The 7,645-nt window shown below is 42.1% G+C and overlaps 9 non-coding genes and 8 pseudogenes across 9 annotated transcripts in view; all 17 read left to right on the forward strand.

Annotated features, from left to right (window-relative positions):
• Positions 1–22, forward strand: part of LOC141359932 (5S ribosomal RNA) — a 119-nt gene extending 97 nt beyond the window's left edge. The window contains exon 1 of the ribosomal RNA XR_012366426.1: positions 1–22. This exon is cut by the window's left edge and continues 97 nt beyond it. This is a non-coding gene — a ribosomal RNA (5S ribosomal RNA).
• A 142-nt stretch (positions 23–164) lies between these two features.
• LOC141360778 (5S ribosomal RNA) lies at positions 165–283 on the forward strand (annotated as a pseudogene).
• Positions 284–424: 141 nt separating this feature from the next.
• Positions 425–543, forward strand: LOC141361249 (5S ribosomal RNA). The gene has a single exon (XR_012367300.1). It is a non-coding gene; the product is annotated as a 5S ribosomal RNA (ribosomal RNA).
• Positions 544–671: 128 nt separating this feature from the next.
• Positions 672–790, forward strand: LOC141361250 (5S ribosomal RNA). The gene has a single exon (XR_012367301.1). It is a non-coding gene; the product is annotated as a 5S ribosomal RNA (ribosomal RNA).
• A 141-nt stretch (positions 791–931) lies between these two features.
• LOC141360625 (5S ribosomal RNA) lies at positions 932–1,050 on the forward strand (annotated as a pseudogene).
• Positions 1,051–1,191: 141 nt separating this feature from the next.
• On the forward strand, positions 1,192–1,310 carry LOC141360596 (5S ribosomal RNA; annotated as a pseudogene).
• A 141-nt stretch (positions 1,311–1,451) lies between these two features.
• LOC141360077 (5S ribosomal RNA) lies at positions 1,452–1,570 on the forward strand. Its single transcript, XR_012366590.1, has one exon. It is a non-coding gene; the product is annotated as a 5S ribosomal RNA (ribosomal RNA).
• A 129-nt stretch (positions 1,571–1,699) lies between these two features.
• Positions 1,700–1,818, forward strand: LOC141359983 (5S ribosomal RNA). The gene has a single exon (XR_012366490.1). It is a non-coding gene; the product is annotated as a 5S ribosomal RNA (ribosomal RNA).
• A 141-nt stretch (positions 1,819–1,959) lies between these two features.
• Positions 1,960–2,078, forward strand: LOC141360686 (5S ribosomal RNA; annotated as a pseudogene).
• A 141-nt stretch (positions 2,079–2,219) lies between these two features.
• On the forward strand, positions 2,220–2,338 carry LOC141360130 (5S ribosomal RNA). The gene has a single exon (XR_012366643.1). It is a non-coding gene; the product is annotated as a 5S ribosomal RNA (ribosomal RNA).
• A 141-nt stretch (positions 2,339–2,479) lies between these two features.
• On the forward strand, positions 2,480–2,598 carry LOC141361251 (5S ribosomal RNA). Its single transcript, XR_012367302.1, has one exon. It is a non-coding gene; the product is annotated as a 5S ribosomal RNA (ribosomal RNA).
• A 129-nt stretch (positions 2,599–2,727) lies between these two features.
• Positions 2,728–2,846, forward strand: LOC141360776 (5S ribosomal RNA; annotated as a pseudogene).
• A 149-nt stretch (positions 2,847–2,995) lies between these two features.
• Positions 2,996–3,114, forward strand: LOC141359906 (5S ribosomal RNA). Its single transcript, XR_012366396.1, has one exon. It is a non-coding gene; the product is annotated as a 5S ribosomal RNA (ribosomal RNA).
• Positions 3,115–3,235: 121 nt separating this feature from the next.
• On the forward strand, positions 3,236–3,354 carry LOC141360815 (5S ribosomal RNA; annotated as a pseudogene).
• Positions 3,355–3,483: 129 nt separating this feature from the next.
• On the forward strand, positions 3,484–3,602 carry LOC141360503 (5S ribosomal RNA). Its single transcript, XR_012367019.1, has one exon. It is a non-coding gene; the product is annotated as a 5S ribosomal RNA (ribosomal RNA).
• A 1,530-nt stretch (positions 3,603–5,132) lies between these two features.
• Positions 5,133–5,251, forward strand: LOC129417609 (5S ribosomal RNA; annotated as a pseudogene).
• A 144-nt stretch (positions 5,252–5,395) lies between these two features.
• LOC129417320 (5S ribosomal RNA) lies at positions 5,396–5,514 on the forward strand (annotated as a pseudogene).
• Positions 5,515–7,645: the final 2,131 nt, after the last annotated feature.

The raw sequence follows: 7,645 nt of genomic DNA on the forward strand, positions 1-7,645 counted from the left end.
GGAATACCAGGTGCTGTAAGCATTTAATTCTTTATTTAATTAATTTAATTAATTACTTATTCATATAATTTTTTTCCAGAAATGCATCCTTTCTGTAAGCGTTCGCCGATGGCATGGCGTTGCCACATTAGTCTTGAAGTGGCTCTCGAATCGAGACAGCGCTCGCTTACGGCCACACCACCCTGAGCACGCCCGCTCTCGTCTGATCTCGGAAGCCAAGCAGGGTCGTGCCTGGTTAGTACTTGGATGGGAGACTGCCTGGGAATATCAGGTGCTGTAAGCATTTAATTCTTTATTTAATTAATTATTTAATTATTTATTCATATTATTTTTTTCCAGAAATGCATCCTTTCTGTAAGCGTTCACCGATGGCATGGCGTTGCCACATTAGTCTTGAAGTGGCTCTCGAATCGAGTCAGCGTTCGCTTACGGCCACACCACCCTGAGCACGCCCGCTCTCGTCTGATCTCGGAAGCCAAGCAGGGTCGGGCCTGGTTAGTACTTGGATGGGAGACCGCCTGGGAATACCAGGTGCTGTAAGCATTTAATTAATTATTTAATTATTTATTTATTTAATTTTTTTCCAGAAATGCATCCTTTCTGTAAGCGTTCGCCATGGCATGGCATTGCCACATTAGTCTTGAAGTGGCTCTCGAATCGAGTCAGCGGTCGCTTACGGCCACACCACCCTGAGCACGCCCGCTCTCGTCTGATCTCGGAAGCCAAGCAGGGTCGGGCCTGGTTAGTACTTGGATGGGAGACCGCCTGGGAATACCAGGTGCTGTAAGCATTTAATTCTTTATTTAATTAATTATTTAATTATTTATTCATGATATTTTTTTCCAGAAATGCATCCTTTCTGTAAGCGTTCGCCGATGGCATGGCGTTGCCACATTAGTCTTGAAGTGGCTCTCGAATCGAGTCAGCGCTCGCTTACGGCCACACCACCCTGAGCACGCCCGCTCTCGTCTGATCTCGGAAGCCAAGCAGGGTCGGTCCTGGTTAGTACTTGAAAGGGAGACCTCCTGGGAAGACCAGGTGCTGTAAGCATTTAATTCTTTATTTAATTAATTATTTAATTATTTATTCATATATTTTTTTTCCAGAAATGCATCCTTTCTGTAAACGTTCGCCACTGGCATGGCGTTGCCACATTAGTCTTGAAGTGGCTCTCGAATCGAGTCAGCGCTCGCTTACGGCCACACCACCCTGAGCACGCCCGCTCTCGTTTGATCTCGGAAGCCAAGCAGGGTCGGGCCTGGTTAGTACTTGGATGGCATACCGCCTGGGAATACCAGGTGCTGTAAGCATTTAATTCTTTATTTAATTAATTATTTAATTATTTATTCATATTATTTTTTTCCAGAAATGCATCCTTTCTGTAAGCGTTCACCGATGGCATGGCGTTGCCACATTAGTCTTAAAGTGGCTCTCGAATCGAGTCAGCGTTCGCTTACGGCCACACCACCCTGAGCACGCCCGCTCTCGTCTGATCTCGGAAGCCAAGCAGGGTCGGGCCTGGTTAGTACTTGGACGGGAGACCGCCTGGGAATACCAGGTGCTGTAAGCATTTAATTAATTATTTAATTATTTATTCATGATATTTTTTTCCAGAAATGCATCCTTTCTGTAAGCGTTCGCCGATGGCATGGCGTTGCCACATTAGTCTTGAAGTGGCTCTCGAATCGAGTCAGCGCTCGCTTACGGCCACACCACCCTGAGCACGCCCGCTCTCGTCTGATCTCGGAAGCCAAGCAGGGTCGGTCCTGGTTAGTACTTGGATGGGAGACCTCCTGGGAAGACCAGGTGCTGTAAGCATTTAATTCTTTATTTAATTAATTATTTAATTATTTATTCATATAATTTTTTTCCAGAAATGCATCCTTTCTGTAAACGTTCGCCACTGGCATGGCGTTGCCACATTAGTCTTGAAGTGGCTCTCGAATCGAGTCAGCGCTCGCTTACGGCCACACCACCCTGAGCACGCCCGCTCTCGTTTGATCTCGGAAGCCAAGCAGGGTCGGGCCTGGTTAGTACTTGGATGGCATACCGCCTGGGAATACCAGGTGCTGTAGGCATTTAATTCTTTATTTAATTAATTATTTAATTATTTGTTCATATAATTTTTTTCCAGAAATGCATCCTTTCTGTAAGCGTTCGCCGATGGCATGGCGTTGCCACATTAGTCTTGAAGTGGCTCTCGAATCGAGTCAGCGGTCGCTTACGGCCACACCACCATGAGCACGCCCGCTCTCGTCTGATCTCGGAAGCCAAGCAGGGTCGGGCCTGGTTAGTACTTGGATGGGAGACCGCCTGGGAATACCAGGTGCTGTAAGCATTTAATTCTTTATTTAACTAATTATTTAATTATTTATTCATATAATTTTTTTCCAGAAATGCATCCTTTCTGTAAGCGTTCGCCGATGGCATGGCGTTGCCACATTAGTCTTGAAGTGGCTCTCGAATCGAATCAGCGCTCGCTTACGGCCACACCACCCTGAGCACGCCCGCTCTCGTCTGATCTCGGAAGCCAAGCAGGGTCGGGCCTGGTTAGTACTTGGATGGGAGACCGCCTGGGAATACCAGGTGCTGTAAGCATTTTATTCTTTATTTAATTATTTATTTATATAATTTTTTTCCAGAAATGCATCCTTTCTGTAAGCGTTCGCCGATGGCATGGCGTTGCCACATTAGTCTTGAAGTGGCTCTCGAATCGAGTCAGCGCTTGCTTACGGCCACACCACCCTGAGCACGCCCGCTCTCGTCTGATCTCGGAAGCCAAGCAGGGTCGGGCCTTGTTAGTACTTGAATGGGAGACTGCCTGGGAATACCAGGTGCTGTAAGCATTTAATTCTTTATTTAATTAATTATTTAATTATTTAATTATTTATTTATATAATTTTTTTCCAGAAATGCATCCTTTCTGTAAGCGTTCGCCGATGGCATGGCGTTGCCACATTAGTCTTGAAGTGGCTCTCGAATCGAGTCAGCGCTCGCTTACGGCCACACCACCCTTAGCACGCCCGCTCTCGTCTGATCTCGGAAGCCAAGCAGGGTCGGGCCTGGTTAGTACTTGGATGGGAGACCGCCTGGGAATACCAGGTGCTGTAAGCATTTATTTAATTATTTATTCATATAATTTTTTTCCATAAATGCATCCTTTCTGTAAGCGTTCGCCGATAGCATGGCGTTGCCACATTAGTCTTGAAGTGGCTCTCGAATCGAGTCAGCTCTCGCTTATGGCCACACCACCCTGAGCACGCCCGCTCTCGTCTGATTTTGGAAGCCAAGCAGGGTAGGGCCTGGTTAGTACTTGGATGGGAGATCGCCTGGGAATACCAGGTGCTGTAAGCATTTATTTAATTATTTAATTATTTATTCATATAATTTTTTTCCATAAATGCATCCTTTCTGTAAGCGTTCGCCGATGGCATGGCGTTGCCACATTAGTCTTGAAGTGGCTCTCGAATCGAGTCAGCACTCGCTTACGGCCACACCACCCTGAGCACGCCTGCTCTCGTCTGATCTTGGAAGCCAAGCAGGGTCGGGCCTGGTTAGTACTTGGATGGGAGACCGCCTGGGAATACCAGGTGCTGTAAGCATTTAATTATTATTTATTCATGTATTTTTTCACTAAATGCATCCTTTCTGTAAGCGTTCGCCGATGGCATGGCGTTGCCACATTAGTCTTGAAGTGGCTCTCGAATCGAATCAGCGCTCGCTTACGGCCACACCACTCTGAGCACGCCCGCTCTCGTCTGATCTCGGAAGCCAAGCAGGGTTGGGCCTGGTTAGTACTTGGATGGGAGCAGTGCTTTAAGTGGGCCGGAACGCCCCGGTACTCAGTACCGCCACTTCCAAAAATAGCTCTTGAGCGTACCACCACCTCTCTGTGCGCCCAGAACGTGCTTTTAGCGTACCGGAACGCTCATTTGCACATCTGTTTAAAAATCAGAGGTTTAATTTAATCCTTTGGCTGCGCTGCGGCTTTTCAGAGTGCCCTTAATGTACGCTTCCTAATTCGTCCCACTGAGAGCAGAGACTACATTACCCATACACCCTTGCGTTTACAAGTTAAAAGCGCATTCGTCGGTCAGTCAGTGTCAACGTGCTCTGGAGAGGTGTTTGTTTGTGTGTGAAACGCGCAACCATAGCTGCTCAGTTAAAATGAAAATACAATGAACACTTAATATGCCCCCCTTGTTTTAGACTCTGAGTAGTAAAAGAACAAGGTCAGAATCAGAGGACTCGCTGGCTGACATCCCACCAAGCCAGAATGATAGCTGCAGGTCAGACGCAAGCCTTATTCCTTTTGTAGGTATGTGATAATCTCCGCTGTCGCGGCTGTCAGTTTGGTTCCTCTTGACGCAACTTCGGATTTCCTTAGGCGATGTGCAGAAAACATTCTTGAAATTGTAATAGACATTTAGTTTAATTGCTAAACTACAAGTGAACGAAATTTCAATGAATTTGAACGACGTGCACAGTAGTTTTACCACCGCAAAATGGAAAACAATTGGACAAAATAAATGACTTTCGAGTTTCAAATGGCCAGTATTTTGTTATTCTTGAACCCATAGACATGGTCTTGGTGTCATTTTAAAGTTTTTTTTTTCAAGCTCTTTCTAAATTAACAACTAGTTTTAGCATTTAACCATCCTGAAAATTTTACTTGCATATCTACCTTTAGCACATTTTATTTATGTTCAAAAGCTCTTTCTACAGTAGCTCTTTCTAATGGTATTTTTTTCAAAATCCTTTTGCACATTTTATTTATGTTCAGTAGCAATTTCTAGCTCAAGCAAATCCACAAACTTATAAAAGGATTTATTATTTTTTAAAAGGTCGTCTGTTGACTGCTGAATATGAAACCCCTTCAATATAGGAGTTGAGTAAGCAAAAAAAAATAAAAATAAAATAAAAATTAGAGTACCGGCACCTCTTTTGGGCCACTTAAAGCACTGGATGGGAGACCACCTGGGAATACCAGGTGCTGTGAGCATTTAATTATTTATTTAATTATTTATTCATATAATTTTTTTCCATAAATGCATCCTTTCTGTAAGCGTTCGCCGATGGCATGGCGTTGCCACATAAGTCTTGAAGTGGCTCTCGAATCGAATCAGCACTCGCTTTAAGGCCACACCACTCTGAGCACGCCTGCTCTCGTCTGATCTCGGAAGCCAACCAAGGTCGGGCCTGGTTAGTACTTGGATGGGAGACCGCCTGGGAATACCAGGTGCTGTAAGCATTTAATTATTTATTTAATTAATGATTTATTTAATTAATTATCCATATAATTTTTTTCATAAATGCATCCTTTCTGTAAGCGTTCCCCGATGGCATGGCGTTGCCACATTAGTCTTGAAGTGGCTCTCAAATCGAATCAGCACTCGCTTACTGCCACACCACCCTGAGCACGCCCGCTCTCGTCTGATCTCGGAAGCCAAGCAGGGTCGGGCCTGGTTAGTACTTAGATGCGAGATTGCCTGGGAATACCAGGTGCTGTAAGCATTTAATTACTTATTTAATTATTTATTTAACTATTTATTCATGTATTTATTTCACTAAATGCATCCTTTCTTTAAGCGTTCTTTTCACACAGTTTTTACATAGGACCTACCACCTAAGATATAGCATCATATACATATCACTGTGAGGCAAACCCAACCATAGACTATCATACGCATTAACTACTAGGTACATTCACTAGTACGTCCATGGTAACTGCATGGAAACAGGACTGTAAAATAAAGTGATGCTTTTTACACAGTTATTACATAGGACCTACCACCTAAGATATAGCGTCATATACATGTCACTGTCAGGCAAACACAATCATTGACTATAATACGCATTAACTACTTGGTACATTCACTAGTACATCCATGGATACTGCATGGAAACAGGACTGTAAAATAAAGTGATGCTTTTTACACAGTTATTACATAGGACCTACCACCTAAGATATAGCATCATATACATGTCACTGTGAGGCAAACCCAATCATTGACTATCATACGCATTAATTACTGGGAACATTCACTAGTGCGTCCATGGTAACTGCATGGAAACAGGATTGTAAAATAAAGTGATGCTTTTTACACAGTTATTAATTACATAGGACCTACCACATAAGATATAGCATCATATACATGTCACTGTCAGGCAAACCCAACCATTGACTATCATACGCATTAACTACTGGGTACATTCACTAGTACGTCCATGGTAACTGCATGGAAACAGGACTCTACAATAAAGTGTTGCTTTTTGCAGAGTTATTACATAGGACCTACCACCTAAGATATAGCATCATATACATGTAACTGTGAGGCAAACCCAACCATTGACTATCATACGCATTAACTACTGGGTACATTCACTAGTACACACTTATTGTGTATATACAATTTGTAAGTACAACAACCTTTATTTATAAAGCACATTTAACACAATAGAAATTGATCCAAAGGGCTGTACATAAGGGAAACAACTACAAATGTCCAAAAGCTAAGGAATAAAAATATGTCTTCAGATTAGATTTAAAACTGTCCAATGATGGAGCAGACCTCACATGATAAGGGAGAGCATTCCAAAGCATGGGCCCAGCCACAGAAAAGGCCCGATCACCCTTTAATTTGTAACGACTTCGTGGCACATTTAAAAGCAAATGGTTTGAAGATCTAAGTGCCCTACCAGGACAATAAGGTACAATTAGATCACTAATATACCTAGGTGCAGAGCCAGACAACGCCTTATAAACAAACATAAGAATTTTAAAATCAACTCGAAACTTAATAGGAAGCCAGTGAAGAGATGCCAAAACTGGAGAAACATGATCCCTTTTTCTAGACCCAGTCAAAAGTCTTGCAGCTGCATTTTGAACAGTTTGTAATCAAGATAGTGAAGATTGCGGAAGACCACAATAAAGACAATAAAGTACAGAAGTGTTTGATATTAGTTATCATATATGTACACTATAAATACCATTTATATATTGTATTTACCCTAATTTGCCTGTAAATACAAAGTGTACATTTATTTGTAAGTACAGTAATGTTTCTCGTTAGTTACAGTATACCTACAATATAAGTATGTATCTGTTATTACACAATACTTATCTAGAGTTACATAATAACTACCAAATATGTACCACTCGTAAGTACAGTAATGGTACCAGTTAATTACCATGTAGATACCTAAAAGTAAGTAACACACATTTGTCGGTAAGTACACGTACTGTAAAATAAAGTGCTACCATTATTTTTATGAACCTTCATATGTGATCAGATGTTACCTGGCTGTCAGGCAGTAATATAAAACATTTACAATGTGATCTGTTGTGGTTATATTAAACCTTTACAATGTGATCAGATGTTACCTGCCATGCAGTTATATTAAACCTTTACAATGTGATCAGATGTTACCTGTCATGCAGTTTTATTAAACCTTTACAATGTAATAAGATGTTACCTGTCAGGAATTTCTTAAACCATATGTGATCTCTGTAGATTCCCCTTATAAGGATTTAAGTCTCCTGATTTGAAGGAATAAGTCTTGGCAAGTTTGCAAATAAATTATATCCTGGTATATTACAAATGAATTGGTGAGTTATTGGACTGGCTGGGGTGCACATTTGCTT

This window comes from Misgurnus anguillicaudatus, chromosome 23 (genome assembly GCF_027580225.2).
Source record: "Misgurnus anguillicaudatus chromosome 23, ASM2758022v2, whole genome shotgun sequence".
Classification (NCBI taxonomy): Eukaryota; Metazoa; Chordata; class Actinopteri; order Cypriniformes; family Cobitidae; genus Misgurnus; species Misgurnus anguillicaudatus.